The sequence below is a fragment of the Delphinapterus leucas genome, chromosome 3 (genome assembly GCF_059928025.1).
Source record: "Delphinapterus leucas isolate spDelLeu-1000000601 "Yukka" chromosome 3, BTC_Dleu_Yukka2, whole genome shotgun sequence".
NCBI classification, from domain to species: Eukaryota; Metazoa; Chordata; class Mammalia; order Artiodactyla; family Monodontidae; genus Delphinapterus; species Delphinapterus leucas.
The window spans coordinates 49,666,955-49,688,308 of NC_143131.1; the positions used below are offsets into that span (position 1 = coordinate 49,666,955).

Genomic DNA, 21,354 nt, shown 5'->3' on the forward strand with positions numbered 1-21,354 from the left:
CCAGCGCGCGCCCGCACCCCGCCCGGTGCCCTCACCGTCCCGGATAGTCCTCCAGAGCGGAGCGCCCATTTCCTCTCCCCCCTCCCCGCCCCCTGTCTCCCCGGACGGGCCAGCGCGAGGGGGAAATGAATCAGCAGGACGCGCCCCTCCGCGGGGTCCGCGGGGTGGGTGTCGGGTGCCCCAGGCCCGCTCGGTTCCCCGCCCTTCTTCCGGGGAGCACGTCCTGGAGGGCTGCTCGCCTGTTTTGGGGGGTGAATGTGGACAAAGGCACGGGCTGACGGCCGGACTCCGGCGGAGGGTGTCTGTGGCGGGGCCGTGCGGGGCGGGGGAGGGAGCGCGGGCCGCACAGACAATGCCGGCCGGGGCCGAAACGGCGGCCGGGCCGCGCTCTGCGCTCTCCCTCCTCTCTCCCCTTGTCTGTCGCTCGCTCGTCTTTCTTTCTCCTCTTCCCCCCCCTTCTCACCCCCCGCCCCTTCCATTTGAGGGAGGGAAATACATTTTAATGCCACTCAGCTGCCTCTTTTCTCCTGGCTTCGACGGGCTGGCGGCCGCGGAGCTCCGGGGGTCGCTGCGGCGTCTGGACTGGCCCGGGCGAGCTCCGCCGGCCGCCCCGGGATTTAAATGTCCTTTCCTCCGCGCCTCTCCGTCTCGGGGCCGCGCGGCGGGCTGGACCCATATCCTGAGGGACCTCTCCCCGCGAGGACGCCCCCTAATTAAAGGGCGCGAGCAGGGCCGGGAGCGGCTGGTTCTTTCCCGTTCCGGGGGGCAGCGGCGTGCCCGGGGCTCCTGCCGCCGGAGTTCGGTTTGCGCCCGGGGGACCGGGGGTCGTGCTCTGTGCGATCCGTGGGGAGCGGTGACGGGCTTGGCGCTCTCGGCCGGCGGCTGCAGGAGCGTGAGGCGGAGGGGCTCCGCGGCCGCTCCCGCGTCCCTCCCTGCGCGACCGCCTGGCAGCCGGGCACGACCCCGCACTTTGTTCTCATTTTCAGGTTTATTTGTGCCCCTTTCAGTTTTCTGTCACCCTCCGAAAAGGGGAAACCAAACAAAAGAGTCTCTTTATTTCTTTTCGGGGCTTGTAAAGTAGAAGATATTTGACAAAGGCGAGAGTAGGACTTGTGGTTTAAAGCTGCACAGCCCTTCTTTTTCTGACAGACCATGAGAGTTTTCTCAAATACCGAATTTTAAAAGCTTTCCCTGTCCTCCCCCTCCCCCCACCCTCCAGTGTGTTTTTCTGGTCAGATATTTTTTTCAGCTGTAGCGCTGGGGATGTTTTGAGCTGCACGGAAAAGAACAATGCTATAGTGAAACTCCCCTTTCCCCGTATTTTTCTCCTGATTGCAAAACGACGTATTTTCTAACCCCCCCTTCTCATATTGCTGTCTGTTTAAACTGTGGTGGTGAGCACGGTTCCTAATGAATGGGGAGAGGTTTGGAAGCATCACTGCCTCTGATTTTTTATTTAATCTTCTCTTTCCGTAGTCAGTTCCTTTTATCCTTCTCTTTGGGAGTCGGGTGGGGGGCTGGGTGGGGACCCAAGAGAGACTTAAAGATTTGTTTTAATTCTATCTGGTTACTTTGAATTCTGATGCAATCTGCAAACGTGATTTTCTGCATGGTCATTTATTTGTAAAGGCAGCCCCCAGTGTTGCCTTTTCTAGGTTAGATACCCCTTTTCTTATGTCTAGAGGGGGGTTTAACTTCTGAGGCCATCCGTTCTTTAAAAAAAATCTAATTAACAGCCTTTCAAGTTATTACGCCCCCCCCCCTTGTTTCCTGCCTGGTTGAAATGGATTGAAGCACATCCATGGTTTCTCAGTATAACTAGTTTGTGAGTTTTTATGGCTTGGCTGGCAATGCTGAGGTTTTTTTTTCCCCCTTCTGTGCTTGACTCTGCTTGCAAGCAATGAGGAATGACAGGAGAGCACATAGGGAGGGTTTCTTGGCTGATTGCATTTAAGCCAGGAATTCACTGTGAAAATAAAGCCAAGGGACGATAAATAAAAGATGCAATCTTCTCTAGGAGACAGACACACAGCGTGGGCTTTGCCTGCTTTCATTGGTGAAGAGGCCGGGGTGAGTTGTAAAAGAAAATAGTAACTTTCTGAATAGTCCCGGGAGGAGAAGGAGGCCACTGAATGGAGCTGGCAGTGGTTGATGTGAAGTAGATGCTTCTTATATAGTTTGAAGAGTTGACCACCCCTTTGGAAACACTTAACATACGTGCTACACAAGTGCTGTACAAATTGTGGAAAATATTCTTTTTTCCCTTCTGAGTTCTGCCAATTTCCTTAACTTCCAAGTTGTATTACTTGTTGTGCCAGTCAGCTTAGAGATGGAAGGCTGTTAAATGCCTGGCAGCTGGCACTGAGATAGAAAACTTATGACCAAGATTTTTTTTTCTTGAACAGAGAGAGTGGCTAGATTAACCATCTAATTTAGCTCTAAGTGGTGGTTTGAATTGGAACTAACATGAAGCTTATTTTATAATTTTGTGATTTGAGGTAGAACCCTTTCGCTTCATAACCTGAAATGGAAAAGAACAGAATACTCTGTTGATAGCATCATAAGCAATTTTCTGCTATTGCAAAATTACAAGTTTGTTTGTACAGGAAGTATTCTTTGACTTTTGTAGAGATGACTAAATTATAGATGCAATACAGACAATCTAGTTGTTGGACTTTATTTTACACTTACAATGTTGAAGATTATTTAAGGTTATTTTACACTTACAATGTTGAAGATTATTTAAGGATTGAGGGACAGAGAATTGGGATTCCCCGGAAATTACACATACTTGCTTAGTTATTTTTCAACTCCTAGATTTTAAGAAAAAGAAATTTAAAGGAAAAAAAATTAAACCTTTGATGTAGCAGCTGTAAGCAATGTTTAATTGGTACAGAGCTGTTCATCAGTTGATTATGGGAAGTTTTGGAGGAAGTGTTGTTGGCTTATTATTGTTAACTAATGATACATGGGGTGGGAGCTATTGCTGAAGGTGCTTGTATGTAAATATTATTGACAACATTCCAGTAATGATTTAGAAGTCACATAAATTTTCCCAAAAATTTTGCCTGGGAGAGAGCAGGCAAATCCCTAATGGGACCTGAAACTTGAATTGTTAAGGAAGAGACAGATATAAGTTACCTGATTTAAAAAAATCTAAAAGTTTCTGTAGGATTGAAAATATGATGAACCAAGTTAAGCAACTAACTGGGGCAAATATTTGCCACATGTTTGACCAAAGGCTGGCAGATAATTCCTCAAAATCGGGGGAAAAAAAGACATGAATAACCTGGTAGAAAAATGGACAACACATTTCAGAAAGAAATGCAAATTTTTAATAAATGTATTTATTTTCACTAAGAGAGACACAAAAATGACATGCCATTTTCATCCACCACATTGGCACACAGGTAGACATTACCCAGAATTGATTGAGGAGGTGGGAGAATGGGATGCTGCCTCCCCTGATGTTTGGCACAATCTTTTTGTGTCATTTCTAGGAATTTATTCCATGGATATATTGATATTAGTGCACAGTGATGTTCATTACGGTGAGTGATGCTTATTGCAGTATGGTTTGCAATACTGAAAAGCTGGAATCAAGCTAAATTTCTATCAGAAGTGGCTAAGTAGTACTCAATGGAATACTATGCAACCATGAAAAAACAAAGTATATTTTTATATACTGACAAGAAGAGGTGACCAGCATATTTCATGTAAAAACAAGTCAATTCTATACTACAAAGCTACAGTAATCAAGACAGTGTGGTACTGGCACAAAAACAGAAAGATAGATCAATGGAACAGGATAGAAAGCCCAGAGATAAACCCACGCACATATGGTCACTTTATTTTTTATAAAGGAGGCAAGAATATGCAATGGAGAAAAGACAGCCTCTTCAGTAAGTGGTGCTTGGAAAACTGGACAGCTACATGTAAAAGAATGAAGTTAGAACATTTCCTAACACCATACAGAAAAATAAACTCAAAATGGATTAAAGACCTAAATGTAAGGCCAGACACTATCAGACTCTTAGAGGAAAACAGGCAGAACACTCTATGACATAAATCACAGCAAGATCCTTTTAGACCCACCTCCTAGAGAAATGGAAATAAAAACAAAAATAAACAAATGGGACCTAATGAGACTTAAAAGCTTCTGTACAGCAAAGGAAACCAGAAACAAGACCAAAAGACAACCCTCAGAATGGGAGAAAATATTTGCAAATGAAGCAACTGACAGGATTAATCTCCAAAATTTACAAGCAGCTCATGCAGCTCAATACCAAAAAAACAAACAACCCAATCCAAAAATGGGCAGAAGACCTAAATAGACATTTCTCCAAAGAAGATATACAGATTGCCAACAAACACATGAAAGGATGCTCAACATCACTAATCATTAGGAAAATGCAAATCAAAACTACAGTGAGGTATCACCTCACATCAGTCAGAATGGCCATCATCAAAAAATCTACAAACAATAAATGCTGGAAAGGGTGTGGAGAAAAGGGAACCCCCTTGCACTGTTGGTGGGAATGTAAATTGATACAGCCACTATGGAGAATAGTATGGACGTTCCTTCAAAAACTAAAAATAGAACTACCGTTCGACCCAGCAGTCCCACTACTGGGCATATACCCTGAGAAAGCCATAATTCAAAAAGAGTCATGTACCACAATGTGCATTGCAGTTCTATTTACAATAGCCAGGACATGGAAGCAACCTAAGTGTCCATCGACGGATGAATGGATAAAGAAGATGTGGCACATGTATCCAATGGAATATTACTCAGTCATAAAAAGAAACGAAATTGAGTTATTTGTAGTGAGGTGGATGGATCTAGAGTCTGTCATACAGAGTGAAGTAAGTCAAAAAGAGAAAAATACCGTATGCTAACACATATATATGGAATCTAAAAAAAAAAAAAAAGGTTCTGAAGAACCTAGGGGCAGGACAGGAATAAAGACGCAGATGTAGAGAATGGACTTGAGTACACGGGGAGGGGGAAGGGTAAGCTGGGACAAAGTGAGAGTGTGACATGGACTTATGTATACTACCAAATGTAAAATAGATAGCTAGAGGGAAGCAGCCGCATAGCTCAGGGAGATCAGCTCCGTGCTTTGTGTCCACCTAGAGGGGTGGGATAGAGAGGATGGGAGGGAGACGCAAGAGGGAGGAGATATGGGGATATATGTATATGTATGGCTGATTCACGTTGTTATAAAGCAGAAACTAACACACCATTGTAGAGCAATTATACTCCAATAAAGATGTTAAAAAATAAAATACAAAAAAGAGAAAATTTTAAGCGAAAAAAAATAAAGACAACTCAACAGTTCATGTAGTATGCTGCAATTTCTGTTTAAAACAAAAAAGATGGACTTGCATATAGGTGTATAAAAATGTGGAAAATGTACACAAGCAACCAGTGAATAGTGAGTATCTTTGGAGGAGGGCAGTCAAATGAATGGGCAAGGTTTTGGGGGGAATTTTAATTTTCATTGTTATTATGGTTGGATTTTTCTTAAAACTAGCAGCATATACTTTTGTAATAAGAAACCTTAGGATAGTTATCCTTGTGTTTTTAATTAACACATTTTTTTTGTTTTGGGGTGTGTGTGTGTGTGTGTGTGTCCCCTTTCTGAAGAACTGGTGTACACTCAATTTTTTTTTGAAACACCATTTCCTTCTTTGTGACTAAACAATCATTTAAAAGCAAGAAATGTCTAAACAAAACTAGAAACTAGTCTTTTGTATAAGGAAGGAGCTAGGTTTTTTTGTTTTTTTCTGGTTACTTTTGGGAGAGAAACTCTGTTTATACTTTGTTAAACATTCTCATGGTCTTTTCAGATTTGTTACTTAAAATTTTATGATTTAGGGGGTAACAAAGCAGTAGAAGGGGATCATTATTAGATTTAAGATGGTTAAAATTTTAATCAGCTAACTTAAGGCTAATTTGTTGGCCTGTGAGTATTTTGATTTTCTTTACAGTCCAGAGATTATTATATAAAGATGTGATTCTAAATGCACTTTGAGAGTTAGGTGTTTTGTTTATTGATGATAATATAGTTAATTGAATGTAATTTTGAGATTAAGGTAATGATATAGAACAAATTTGAATCAGAGCCCTATGCTAGTTCTGTCTTTTGGTTAATGAAAAATTACACAAGAGGAAAAAAAATTGAAACTAGTTGCATGTGTTTTTTTATTGTGGTTCTATCTGAGTTGAGATGTTTGATTTGCTTACAATTGATTCTTGAAAGTATTGAGCATCTCAGATGTGCTCAGCATTGTTCTGAGGGAGTTTCAATTTTAGGTGAAGCAGTCTTGAAATTTTTTATGATACTTGGTTCTCCAGCGGTTAGTATTGGTCCAATGAAGAAATCTAAAGTGTTTGGGAGACAGAATACTTTTCGTAGCCAAAATATTTCAACAATACTGGAAGGTGGAATTGCAGATTTGAATTAAGCAAATATTTCTACTCTTGCTTCAGTCTTTAATTTCCTGCCCTACACACTTGGATTCTGAGTACACCCTGGAATTGAGGAGGAAAAGGCCACCCACATTATTTTAACTGTGCATTGAGTTTCATCCTTTTTGCAGATGAGAGACTTGGATACCTTTCCTTCTTAAAACATCAGGATTCCGTGGAACGTGTTGTCTAAAGAACAATTATTGCAATTAATTGAACAATTAAAGTCAGTGTTGTCTTAAGTATGTCCTGGCCAACTGTTAAGATGTTTATCTGTTTATCCTTGGCTTCTTTTCACAATGGGTAATCAGTTACTATCAGTTCCAACTCGAAATGTTTGGTCTGCAAAGATGCAGGGCAGCATGTCTTTTTTTACTCAGAATCATATTAAGAGTTTACTTAAGAATGTGTGATTTTAGCTAGTAATATGTTCAGTGAACAGGATGGCAATGAAGGAATGACTGATGCTTTCGTTTAAGAAAGCTGTCCCTTTTAAAAGTTATACGAACGGGTCTGTACTAATTCCAAATGCGTACATGCTTTATATTTTTGTGTTGGAAAATCGGTTTTCTTCAGTGATGCAAAATGAATTTGGTACCTTTATTTTAAGAAGCTTATGTATACATATGATAAGACACATTCGTGTTAGAAATTTTTATAGGGGCCATCATTAAACTTGAACTGCTGTTGACCTTCACCTGTTATATTTAAGAAGACAAATATCCTACAAGAGAAAGCAGATTATAGGTAAGTATAAACATCTTAGAAACAAAGCAGATTATAGGCAACAATTTTTTAAATGGTAATAAACTACATGGAGCCCACAAAACCATTTTCAGTTACCTTTCAGATTACTATTATATAGTTTGAAAAATCATGCTTTCTTGCAATAAAAATGTAATCTCATTTTCTTGGTTTATTAATTTTTTGATGTATGTAAATATTTGGGGATTACTGTAAATTAGAAAACATGAGCTATTTCCTCCTTATAGTGAATGGAAAGACTCATCTCTTTCTGAGAAATCAGTACCAAGTGGTAATTTGGAGAAATATGTTACATAGTCTTGTCCCATGGAAAGAGACTTGTTTCCCAATCCTAGCCAGAGTCTCAAAAATAAAGTGTGTTAGATTTGTTAGAAAAATCTGAGTGTCCTTCCACTTTTTGCTTTCAGTGCCGTGTGTTCTGCTAAGAATTTCCTTTGTACATGGTTTTCAATTCTTTAAAAATAGGATGCTTCCTTTATTTTTTTGATCTAGAAAAGGTAGCCAAAGCAAACTTTGGAGAGAACGCAGTGCAAAATCTGCTTTTCATTTTGAACTTAAAGATTGACCTTCAGCTGATAGTAAGTGAAGTCTGTTGGAAAAGGGTATGCTAAGTGTTTTATATTTGTGGAATTCTTTAGTGATAATTAGTTTTTTGTCAGCATATGTTACATATATTTATTTATGTATTTATTTGTAACAAATTTGATGTTCCCAAGTGAGAGAAAAGGAGACAGATGAACCTAGGTATCATTTGAGTATCACTACCCCAAGCGTATTTCAGTGACCTCTGTGTACAGGTGCACTCTTCTGTTTCTTCTTAAATATGCGAATGGATGAGATTCTGTTTTTACACAATACTCTTGCATGATAGTTATTATCTACCTGTAGAGCTCTGAATATTTGTACAGCTCGATTCCAGCTTCTCCCATTTTGCTCATGAGAAAACTGAGGCCCAGACACGTTGAGTAATTTGTCCAGAGAGGCATAGTAAATTGCAAAGTTGAACGTGGAATCTCTGTTTTTCCACTACTCAGGCTGCCTCCTAATTTGCTGGGAATGTTTGGTAAACTTCAGAAAATCTCAGAAATCAGAACAAGCATATAGTGAATGTAAATTGACTATGCTGTTGGAGAGATTATTTGGCTAACATTTCATTGAATGTTATAAAAGTATTTCTAGATAACATTTTAGTTTCAGGCCAGATTCTAATGGCTTCAGTTAAGCAGTGATTCTGGCATGCTTAGTACATGCTAGTATAAAACATTTGTAGACATTTGGAAGCTGTAGAGATGTTCTCTGATGAGATTAAAGTTCAGGAAAAGTTAGTTATGATTGCTAGCTGTATGAAACTCTGTTACAGTTGGTTTGAGTACACATGACTGTATGCATACTTCCTTGTAATACAGAATTTACTAAAAGTTGAAAATACTACATACACAGGACAATAGAAGTCAATACCCAGTAAGAAATTTGTCTATTCTGAACGTAGTATGTATATGAAAACTTATTCAGTAGTGTCTGTGTTTGACCTGTTTTTGTACATTTTTCAGTGTTTGTCAGTGTCACCCCACCCTCATCGCTAGTAACTAGTACTATATACATAACCCTTAGGTACACTTCTTTCACATAATTGATGTGGCCTTAAAGCTTTATTAACATCTCTTTATAAAGACCTTGTATTATTTCGGGGTTTTCTTTATTGTACTGAGCATGATTTACAGTGAGCCTCTTAATACTGCTGTAACAGCATTTCCAGTCAACACTTTCAGAGCACCTAACCATGTGCCAGATACTGCTCCAAGTACTTTATATTTCTTAACGGCCCTATGAGTTAGGTACTTTTATTATTTTCATTTCACAGATGAGATAACTGAAGCATAGGGAAAAAGCGCAAGTAACTTTTGCCCAAGGTCACACAGCGTGGTAAATTATGGAGCCAGACACAGCCTCTCTGGGCTGGTACTCTTACCCTCTAAATAATATTACTTGTGATGTGTCATCGTTAACTATTCTAGAAAGTTCATCTTCATGTTTATAGTCTCTTGGTACTTTTTAGGGTAATTTTTCACAGCCAGAATTTTAAATTGTGATCAGAGCTATGATTTTTAACATGTATTTTAAAAATTTGATTTGAAAAACTGCACTTTAAAAATACCTTTTGTGGGACCTACTGTATAGCATAGGGAACTCTGCTCAATGTTATGTAGCAGCCTGGATGGAAGGGGAGTCTGGGGGAAAATGGATATATGTATATTTATGGCTGAGTCGCTTTGCTGTGCACCTGAAACTATCACAACATTGTCAATCGGTTATACTCCAATATAAAACAAAAAGTTTTAAAAAGTGCCTTTTTGTGAACGAACTTCAGCTTTGGAAGATGGTTGTGTGTGGTGATTTTGATCATTCATCAGACATTTTTAACTTTTGAAAGAGGAGTAACTTGCATGTTAGATCTAATTGCAATATATATGTCGCATATATACATTTATCTTGTACAACTTTTTGAATGTTATGATTGAAAATTATACTATTTCTTGTGCTGAGAAAAAGATTTAATTTTCTTTGAAAGAGATAGGTAATTGGAAGGATGTTAATTGGAAGGATGCAGTAGAACCTGTCAGTACATCTAAACTCTTACCAACTGAAAAAGCTGATCAGATAAATTGGAAGCTCATTTAGTGAATTAGTGCGCTTCAAGTTCAGGTGACTCACTGCCTGGTCCTACGTTATTTAACAGTCTGTTTACTTAAAGCATTTTTCATTGTTAATTGGTGTCAGATCTCTAAGGTTAGAAGGTATTATGGAAAATAATGTAAGAAGATAGTACATAGAATGAGTCCACAGAAGCAAGATTTAAATTCTCTTAACTACGTTAGTACAATTTAGAATGCTACATGTGCCATGTTGTAGCTGTTAAATATTTGCTGACGGTGATCAGTATTTTTATAAATGAAGTATAGGTATTTTATCATTTCACTGTAAAGGGCAGAGCCTGGAGCCTCTTCTGGTGTTACTGTTGGTCTTTTGGTAAAGGCTGGCAGAAGTTGAAGGTAGCACTGTAGTATTTGGTTACGTTGAACCTTTGTTCCTGCTACTGCTTTATATTAACTCATTTCTACAAAGAAGATGGTCATGATTTTAATAAATATTTGTCGTAAAATAAATTGCTAAAACACAAATACCAGAAGTTTGTAATCAGATGTATGTGAGAGAGGACTTTTTAAAAAAATAAGTTTACCTTATTTCTTTAGGACTTTGTTTTTTAATTTAATTTTTTAATTTTTAATTTTTTTTTGTCCATGCGGTGGGATTGAACCTGGGCCTTCAGCAGTGGAAACACTGAGTCCCAACCACTGGACCTCCAGGGAAGTCCCGGACTTTGTTTTTTTTTTTTTTTTTTTTTTTTTTTGCGGTACGCGGGCCTTTCACTGTTGTGGCCTCTCCCATTGTGGAGCACAGGCTCCTGACACGCAGGCTCAATGGCCATGGCTCACGGGCCTAGCTGCCCCGCGGCATATGGGATCTTCCAGGACCGGGGCACAAACCCGTGTCCCCTGCATCAGCAGGCGGACTCTCAACCACTGCGCCACCAGGGAAGCCCCAGACTTTGTTTTTTTTTAAAGCATTCTTCAAGTTTCCTTAGCACTTAGGATTTTGAACTCCTGACACCATATTCTAGTTCTCTTTTGCTTCTCTCCTACAATTATCACCTGTGTAATTTTTGTCTTATATTTTCTCTAGACAGTGGTAAAGCTGAGGACTGAAATGACCAATGGCTGCTTTGTGATGATGGCAGAATCAAGTGAGACTTGAGGATAGGAGTGAAGGGAGCCTCTGAACCTAACCTGCCTCAGAGCTCAAGTATCTTTCTTCTTTTCCCTCCTTCTCTAATGCCCATGCTTTTTCCCTTCCTTTCTTGGGCACGGGGGAATGGAGTGGGGGAGTGAGGAATAGTAGAGAGTGGTAGGGAAAAAGGCAAGAAATCGGAAGAGGTAGGAAATACCAACCAAGAGAGTGTGTTCCATTCCTTTCTTTCCCAGCCACTGTCCCCTTCCCTTCAACCTCCCTTGATTTAGGGAAATAAAGCTGAGGTCACAAGGACCTGTGTGTTCCAGCTGCTGCTTGGCTGCTATTTTTAGCCTGGCCCTCCATCAGGCTGGCACTAGGCCATGATGGCATAGGGCCAGCATGTTGTGGGACTGCTTGGCAAATGTCAAAAACTTTTGTTATTAAACAGAACTAATTTTTGTATATATTCTGTGTTATGATATTCTACTTACCTCTACTTTTTCGAAGTGGGATGTGCATTTTTTAAGAAAGGATTGATTTTTGATAGTAGTCATCATACTGTGATAACTATTTTAGATAGGAGAAAGATTTCAGAATTGCCTTATCAGGTCAGACATATATCCTGCTCAATAATTTTGGTTTTGTGGTGGCACCAAGAGGTGTGAGATTTGCCTGATTAATTTAAAATGCCTTGGGCATCTTTAAAATTGCCATTCCTGTTGAAGTTGTAGAGTCTGAATTGGTTTATATAATTATAGGTGTCATTAGACATTTAAAAAAAAACACATGTACTTTTTTTTCTACAGTTGTCAGTGTTCTCTTTGCTAACACAGTTGTGTGTGTTTAGGTTTGGTTAATGCTGTAAGAACATGTTTAGCAAATAAAAAGCTTACTATTTATTCTAGTAGGGCGTATAGGTGGGTTTTGGTTGAAGTAGCAGCATCTGGGTCTAGATTCTGTATACCCTAGAGCCAGTATTATGTGGAGTGTATTTGCAAACTGAGTTTTAAACTTTTGGATGCACATGTGAATTTAAGAATTTACTTGATTATCAGTTGTACTCAAAATGAAAAATATGTTGTATTTGTTCTTGTATAATTTTGGAAAGAAGTGAAAAGAATGCCACAGTGTGAATCTGTAGTATGTTTGGAAGGAACTTTGGTAAAAAGAACAGTATTTATATTCTTTCCATAGTGGTACATAAAAAAGCTGAGGGTATGTTAGGGATGATTTTCAGTGTACAGTGGACCACGCTGAATGTGAATAGAAACAGGGATGATGATGATATTCACTTACTCGATGAATTGTGGTGTAATGTACTTAGATCTGTTGGATGTCAGGATAATATTTAGCTAGTGCATTGATGTGATGCCCTTCTTAAGGTAACAAAATAATTGGCCAAAATAACTAGGAATAGAATCAAATTGATTTTTTTTCACTTTGTCTTTAAGGTAGTTATTGGACAAATTTTGCTGCCTTCACTTTTTGAAATAAAGCTTAAGGTGAGGGATTTACTGAAAGGTGACTTGCTGGTCTAATGGCTTAGAGAAGGCAGATGTTTCAGAGTTAATTTAAATTTTTACATCTTAAAATGAGATGCTTCCATTTGGATAAGAGCAAGTTGGGCAGCTTACTCTTGCTGATCCAAGAATATTTTGTTTCTTAGAGTGAAAACAAAAATTTCATTAGGGAATATAATCAGAATGTCTTGGGGATGGAGTACCGAGTACATTGAACTATATCACAGTGTATTAATTATACCATGTGGTGTCTTTCTGCAGTTAGAGGTTATGGTAGGTGTATTTTCCAAAAGTGGCTTGGAGATAGATCCACTGATATATCTATGTATGTTTCTGTAGATAGGGGTGTGTGTGTGTGTGTGTGTGTGTGTGTGTGTGTGCGCGCGCACGTATATATATATTTATAATATGATGCTTAGAACATTATAATCTACTGGATGGTAGTAGGTAAGTGACTATCTTATGGATCCTTAATGTAATTTAGATTTCATTTAGGTTAGTCATGTAAATTATGTCAGCTCCAGTTTAACTAATAAGCTTGATTAAAACCAAAGCCCAGCTGGTAGTTTGACTAGTGCTGTTATAAGCAAAGTGCTCAAATGATGTTCCTTATTGGAACTTGTCAGAGCAGTTTCTTTGCAGTTTTTGTGGATCTCTCTTAGCAACTTATTAAAAAGGCATTTTGTCTAAGCTGTTTCATTAAATAGCAAGAAATTCCAGAGTATTGGATAGTATTGCATTTTTGCTTTCAATAAGAACTATTGCAATGGAGAAAATTTTTTTTTGAAACTCTTTATTCATTTTAACAATTTGTGAAATAATGCTTTTATTTTAAAATGGACAGATTTTTAAAAAAATTCTGTTTCAGGGCTTCCCTGGTGGCGCAGTGGTTGAAAGTCTGCCTGCCGATGCAGGGGACGTGGGTTCGTGCCCCGGTCTGGGAAGATCCCACATGCCGCGGAGCGGCTGGGCCTGTGAGCCATGGCCGCTGAGCCTGCGCGTCCGGAGCCTGTGCTCCGCAACGGGAGAGGCCACAATAGTGAGAGGCCCGCGTACCGCAAAAAAAAAAAAGAAAGAAAATAAATTCTGTTTCAACAGTAATGTAAGTTTCATCCATAATTTTTCATGCTCATTTATTTTCCAGAATTCATTTTCATAGTTTATAATTTTAGATGTGTTAGAAAAAAAATTGGTGATGTAAGAGCCAGTGACTGAGTTTGTTCAAAATTCAATGTATGTATTAGGTCTGAATTTGCATTAGCTCATAGCTTAGCAGTGGCATTGTCTTTTGATTTTGATAAATCACGAGACTTCAGAGTTCTTGTGCTCTTGTATGAAGTTTATTTTTTGACACATAAGGATATGGTTTGTATTTTTTAAACCTTGTAACTGTGTGTATGTGTTGTGTGTGAACGCCTGTTTGTGCACCTGCGTGCATATGCGTGCGTGTTGGGGCCTTGGGAAGGAATGGTGGTAAAGATGGGCTAAGTGGTGGTGGGTTAAGGCCAGAAAAGCACAAAAAATTCAAGTAGCCATGTTCAGATATAGAGAGTCCCTTTCCTCCTCCCTTTTCCGGAATTTATATTTCACTGGGCTGCTTATTTAATGTTACAAAAACTGTATTTTTTACTTGCTCTCCCCCCCCCCCATTCTTCCTGTTAAAGATAGTAACAATTCAGGGCTTCCCTGGTGGCGCAGTGGTTGAGAGTCCGCCTGCCGATGCAGGGGACATGGGTTCGTGCCCCGGTCCGGGAAGATCCCACATGCCGCGGAGCGGCTGGGCCCGTGAGCCATGGCTGCTGAGCCTGCGCGTCCGGAGCCTGTGCTCTGCAACGGGAGAGGCCACAACAGTGAGAGGCCCGCGTACAGCAAAAAAAAAAAAAAGATAGTAACAATTCAGAATGTAATGTATGTAGTGTATAATGGCCAACTTATGGTGGTTTTATGGATAGATTGGCTATTGCATCTCTAAAAGGCTAGTTTTTAAAATTTACTCCTTGAGTTGCAGTTCCCCTCTTTGATCCTTTACAGTTGTGGAGCAACTAGTTTTCTCTTTACTTTTGATTTGCCTTTTTAATTTTTAGAATTGAGCTTTGAACCTGGCTCTTTCAAGAAGCCTAATTTATTATTTAATGTAGAAAATTCTATGTCTTGACTCTTTCAATAAGCCTTACCCAGGAAATCTAGAACCGTCATACCGTTTTTAAAAAAGATATAATAGTAAATCAAGTTCATAAGTATACTCTGGCTTTTTCCTCAGTGAGGGTGGGTAGACCTTCTGACATTCTGCAAGGGGCTGTTGTAAAGACTGACACTGGCCTGTCTGATTCATGGCCCTTTCCAAACTTGAGAACACAGCTGTGGAACTCATCTTTAATGTGAAAATTGGAGAAAATGAGGGATTGTTTCTTATGAGAAATTGCAGTGTGTAGGATTGTAGATTTCTAAGCATCTTTTATAGAGGGGAGCAATAGTTAGGCTATCAAACAACTCAGAATATGAAGTGCTAACAAATAAATGTAAAAATATTCTGCTATATACTGTTCTTTTAAATAACATTTTATTTATTTACTTTTTAATATTTATTTATTTGGCTGTACTGGGTCTTAGTTGTGGCACGCGGGATCTTCATTGCAGCATGTGGGGCTTTTAGTTGCAGCATGCGGGATCTAGTTCCCTGACCAGGGATCGAACTTGGCCCCCCTGCATTGGGAGCACAGAGTCTTAACCACTGGACCACCAGGGAAGTCCCTGCCGTATACTGTTATAGGGTCATTTTGAGCTTGCTATTGTTTAGTAGATATTTCTAGTCTTGTTTTTTGGGGTGAGAATCACAGAGTGTTTAAATAAAAAGTCCCTTTTTGGAGTTGAAAGATAAATCTGCTAGAGTGAAAAAAAATACTGGTAAATTTTAAATCCAGGACAGCCAACTATTAATAGTGTCAGTGCAGTGTGTGTATAGTAGACATTGAAATGTCCCTTGAATGAATGGTAGGCTTAGATTATATGTCAGTATTTGTGTGTACCTGTATGAAATTCTCTTAGTTGAAAAAAAATAGCTCCAAGTTCCAATTTCTGTTTGATTTTCTAAATCTGAGTTGTCTCTTAGGAGGTATTTTGAATAGGAATATGACCACAAGATAGGAAGGTTGGTTTTTGAGACTTTATTTTATTACCAGCAGTACATTTATACAAATACCATGTAAGGTTTCTTTCTTCTTTTTCTTATTTGAGGGAACTTTTTCCTTCGAGCTTGTTAACAGCATCAGCCAAAAAACTATTCTGAAAAAGCAGTTTATTTATTAGATGGTTCCGGCGTCTACTCAGAAAATAATTTGGGCATTCCTGTGTAGAACAGTACTTTTGGGTTACCAAAGCAAATAACTTTGAATTTTAAATACCTTCGAGTGATTAAGAGATTGCTTTTTCCTTTTATTTGATACTTCAATTTTTTTTTTAAACAAGTTCATTGGAGCACTTACAAAAAAATTAATTAATTAATTTTTGGCTGTGTTGAGTCTTTGTTTCTGTGCGAGGGCTTTCTCTAGTTGCGGAGAGCGGGGGCCACTCTTCATCGCGATGCGCGGGCCTCTCACTGTCGCGGCCTCTCTTGTTGCAGAGCACAGGCTCCGGACGTGCAGGCTCAGCGGCCATGGCTCACGGGCCCAGCCGCTCCGCGGCATGTGGGATCTTCCCAGACCGGGGCACGAACCCATGTCCCCTGCATCGGCGGGCGGACTCTCAACCACTGCGCCACCAGGGAACCCCTCAAGTTAAATTTTAAGAACTTAATATGAACTGAAATTTTGGTTGTGTATTTTTTTCAATTCTATTTTTGGGTGATCTCATATATCATTGCCCTTGAAAGCTGTGCTGATGTGACCTGGATGACCTACTCCACACTCTTTTATAACTATCCAGTGAAAGGCCTGTTAATGGCCTTTGTATACTTCTAATATGTACCACAGAGCTTTTCATTTTCTTGTATGTGCTCTTCTCATGTGTGTACATGTGTTAAGAGTGGGCTTCATGTATTTGTTAAGAGTGTTATAATCAGCTTGTGAACTTTGGACAGGCAAGGATCAGCTCTTATGATATGTATTGCAGGCAGGATGATGTTGCCTGTGCTCTCCCTGTGCAGAACCTTCAGTGGCTTCCCTTTGTTCAGAGGACAGAATTCATGGGTGTGCAAGGCCTAGCGTGGTCCAGCCTGGTCCCTCAGGTGCCTTTTGCACACTGTTCTCCCTTGCCCTTCACTGCCTTTGCCCATGTTCTTTTTTTCTGCTTGGAATGCTCTTCTTTGCCTGATTCATGCCTTAATTGTCAGCTTGGCTTAGAGAAAGCTCCTGGCAAAGAGTTCTCTCCTTTGTAACCCTAATCATAGTTTCCTATGTGAATTTTTTGTCTCCCCCATTAGACTGTATGTGTGTATGTCTATATGTATATATTTTCATATTCACAGTCCCAATAAAGCCCTTTGCACATAGTTGACTCTCAAAAAAAGTTTGTTGAATAAATGGATGAAGGCAGTGGTGTTTTACTTGGGAAATATTTTTCTGACTCCGGGAAGAGGCAGTGCTTTTACTCAGTGGCTCGATCTACTAGCTGTCTCACACCTGTCCCACAAAGAATATGTCAGTTTGAAAAACGTAGTCTAGTTTTACGTTTGTGGCCTCTTTTGGCCACTCCCAGACTACCCAAAGGTACTTTTTCATTTGTTTCTGCTGTTAGAGGGACTTCCTTAGAAGAGTTTGAGAAGCTCCCTAATCAAGGTCAATTGTATTGGTATGGGGGTTTATATAACATGGATTGAGAAATTCAGTTTGTCATACATAAGTTACCTGGAAAAAAAACAAACAGCCGAAGGTTTTGAGAGGATGGTAGGGTGTGTCGTTAGAGCAGGAGACTCACCCACGCTTGTAGGCCAGTTCTCTTCTTCAGTCTTTTTCTAAGTTCTCTTGCATGAGAAGCTGTGTTCCATCTTGGTGGGCAGGGCACTGGCCTTGAACGGAGCTCACATGCAGGGTCACTGTGGGCCACACAGCAGGTCTGCATGCAGCATCTTTTTCTGTTCGTTATTCTGTGCGTTCTTGCCCGTGCTTGAGCTATTTCTCTTTCAATTTTTTTTGTCCTGTTATCTTTGATCCGGCATGTTAATCGAACTCAAAAGGAGCAGGCTAGAATGATGCATGTAAGAAATATCAAACAAGTATCTGCCACTTGAAGTTATTTCTGTCCCATTAAAGTGATCTTAGACAAACTTGAACTTTTTTCAGTATGTTGTTTGGGGTGGGGTTGGGGGTCAACTCTTATTTGAAACTTGTGTTCATTTGCTGTTTTATGTAGTTGCAGCTCATAATGTCGTCCACTTTTGGATCAGCAGTTCCGTGCTTTACAAGCATGATCTCCAGCCCTCATAACAACTTTGGGAAGAAGGTATTCTCTTCGTTCTGTGGCTGAGGAAACTGAGACATGAGGTGGCTAAGTCACTTGTGCAGGAGCACCCAGTGGGTCTTTGCTAGATGTCTTCTCAAGTGGGATTTTTTTCACTGACCCACCTTCTTTCTAAGCGTTGCTAAGGGCAGCTTCTCTGCCTGTCTGTGCATGAAGGAAACCGTCCAGAGACCTCCTTGGTCTGTAACACCACTCAAAATCAGCTCCGACCTTTGAAAAATGTTCCATGATTTCTGGAATGTGCTATGTTTTATTTTTTTCTCCTTGATAGTAGAAATGGTCTGATCCATAGTATCTTCTTGCTTCTTGGAGCTGATACTATACTAAGTTAAGTATGAATTTTTTCTCTGCTGAGCTTTAAAAAAAAGAGTTTCAGTCACAGTATTTGATGACATTAATAGTTTGGCTTGAAACAGTAACATTTTTTCTTTCATCAGTTCCTTGATTTTAGTGGGAGACTTGGGGGCCATGGATATAGGAGATACTTCAAAGAGAAGTTTAGTATAATAGAAGCTGGTGAGGCTGCTGAGGTGCACACAGCAGTGTTACTAGAAGGCAGTTTCAAGTGCTGGTGGGTTGTGTTAGCAGCCCTGTTGATGGAGAGATTTAGCAGTTTGCTGAAGTACGGGGACATTCTCTTCTTATTACTAAATTATAGCCTGAAGACCTGTGTAACTCTTAGAGCAAGCCTTAAAATTTTCTTTCCTGCTTTTGTTTTTAGGAAACTCCTCTGTTTGCAGGTGAGGAAGGATTAGATATGTCTTTCGAGGCAACATCCAGGATCTTTCCCTTCTCCCGTTCCCTCCTGTGTGTAACCATGAGACTATATAAAGGAATATTTCTGGAGGCTATTTAATCCACTAGCCTGAGATGCCAAGACCTGTATTTTTTGAGTTGAGAGTAGGTAGTGTAAGGGTGTGCAACCTGACTGACTAATAGAAGATAGGAAATAAAGTCAGGACACTATCCTTCCTTGTAAGACATGGATTATTAGATTTGCCTTCTTCTGACCTCATTCCTGCTGCCCCCATAGCCTCTCCTTGACTTAGTGAACTGCCTGTGGGTTCAACTTTCACTCTATAGCTGGGTGTATCTGCAGCAATTATAGCTTACTATGTAGACTGGTCACAAGCTAAAAGTTTAGTAAATCTTATGTAACTTGTCATAGTTTTAGCACTTTAACTTATTTGAGGTATATGTTTTGATTATCTGATTTACAAAAGTACCATATAAAAGTCCACCTATGCTGTATAATTGCTGAAATACTGAGTAGCTCTGCTTAATTATGACCAAGTTATAGGATGAGTACTCTCTAGAGTGAATGGTTCAAAATGAAATAACTATATGCCTAAAGTGTGATGTGACACCAGATGTGTTTAAGCCCCAAAGGTATGTAATTATCTCACTACTCTTGCACATACACACAAGTATATTTATGCTTATGGCAAGAGTTTTATATGCAAAAGAAACCACTTTCTGATAAGTGAAGGAACAGTCCATTATTTTTGAGGGGCTCAGAGATTGTTTGATATTAGAGGCACCATTTCAATCTCCCTGTATTTCTTTAGGGTATAATTTAAATTCATACATCACTGGATTCTAGAGTAAACTGGTATCAAACTGTAAATTTCAAATATTAAGGATAATTTAGGGAGTTTCTCAAAGTACCATGTTTATGATTTATAGTCTGCCTCTGTACCCAGAGACTTGTTATATACCCCATTCTTAGAGTCTTATTTTGATCATCAGTTGTAATAATTAAAGGTAATAAATGTTGTACTGTGGCTTCCTACTGAAAATAACTTTTGTAGTCTACTTAAATTTTTAATTTTGTATGCAGGTTATCTGTTTGGTCTCTTTCTATAGATCATGAAGAATTAAAGGTAGTACCTCAAGCTGATTTGTCCTTTCTATTTTTCTTTTTTTAAATAAACTTATTTATTTTTGGCTGCGTTGGGTCTTTATTGCTGTGCGCGGGCTTTCTCTAGTTGCCGCGAGTGGGGGCTACTCTTCGTTGCGGCGCGCGGGCTTCTCATTGTGGTGGCTTCTCTTGTTGCGGAGCATGGGCTCTAGGCCACGGGCTTCAGTTGTTGTGGCTCGCGGGCTCTAGAGCACAGGCTCAGTAGTTATGGTGCATGGGCTTAGTTGCTCCGCAGCATGTGGGATCTTCCTGGACCAGGGCTCGAACCTGTGTCCCTTGCGTTGGCAGGCGGATTCTTAACCACTGCACCACCGGGGAAGTCCTGTCCTTTCTATTTTTAATTCAGTATTAAAATAATGTTTTAATCACATTAAAAATGTGACTTAATATTTTTTGTTTATCACAAGTCTGCTGTGCTGTTATTGAATAAAGTGATCAGGTTATATTAGTTTCCCCTGTCAAAGGACCAGATACTTCAGTTTGGGGGTTTGGTTGGTAGTTATGACTTAGCTTCCTGTTCACAAACACAGGAGATGACAATTCATTCCTTAGCTTCGGGACTGGTGGAGACCTATAGTGGCTGCTAGGGCTTCCCTTGGGCTAGAGAAAGGAGAGTTGAGATACTGCCAGCGTTGGGACTCCAAGTAAAATAACAGTGATGGTAGCTTACCTGTTTACAATGTAATTCTCTTGAGAGGCTCTTCTTTTTTTTTTTTTAATACAATATTAAGTGGCAGGAGCCAAATGTTAACATAGTTTTGTAACTGTCTGAGATCAGTACAAACATTTGAAGCTTTAACTTCTTAAAAAATATAGTTCACAAGTAATTTGTGAAAACAGCATAGTAGAGCACTGCCACTATGCTAAGTATCAATATGTCCAGTAAAGAGACTGGTGAACTTCTATTCATCTATATTTGTGCTGTCTGATGTGGTAGCATTTGAAATGTGGCTAGCCTGAATTGTGATGTGCTGGAAGTGTAACGCATGCAACAGAATTTGAAGACTTAGTGCAATAAAAAGAATGTAAAATATATCATTAAGGGCTTCCCTGGTGGCGCAGTGGTTCAGAGTCCGCCTGCTGATGCAGGGTACACGTTAGTGCCCTGGTCCAGGAAGATCCCACATGCCGTGGAGTGGCTGGGCCCGTGAGCCATGGCCGCTGAGCCTGTGCGTCCGGAGCCTGTGCTCCGCAGCGGGAGAGACCACAACAGTGAGAGGCCTGTGTACCGCAAAAAAAAAAAAAAAAAAAAAATATATATATATATATATATCATTAATAATTTGTTGAAATGAAAATATTTTGGGTATTGTGGGTTAAATGGAGTGTATTAATTTAAATCAATTTCACTTGTTTCTTTTTACCTTTTTTAAAGTGGTTACTAGAAAATTTTAAATTACATTTGTGGCTCACATTTTTCTATTAGTGCT

At 39.7% G+C, this 21,354-nt stretch overlaps 1 protein-coding gene across 1 annotated transcript in view; it reads left to right on the plus strand.

Annotated features, from left to right (window-relative positions):
• The window catches only part of ZSWIM6 (zinc finger SWIM-type containing 6), a 206,288-nt gene that overhangs the window by 1,635 nt on the left and 183,299 nt on the right, over positions 1–21,354 (plus strand). The window lies entirely within an intron of this gene.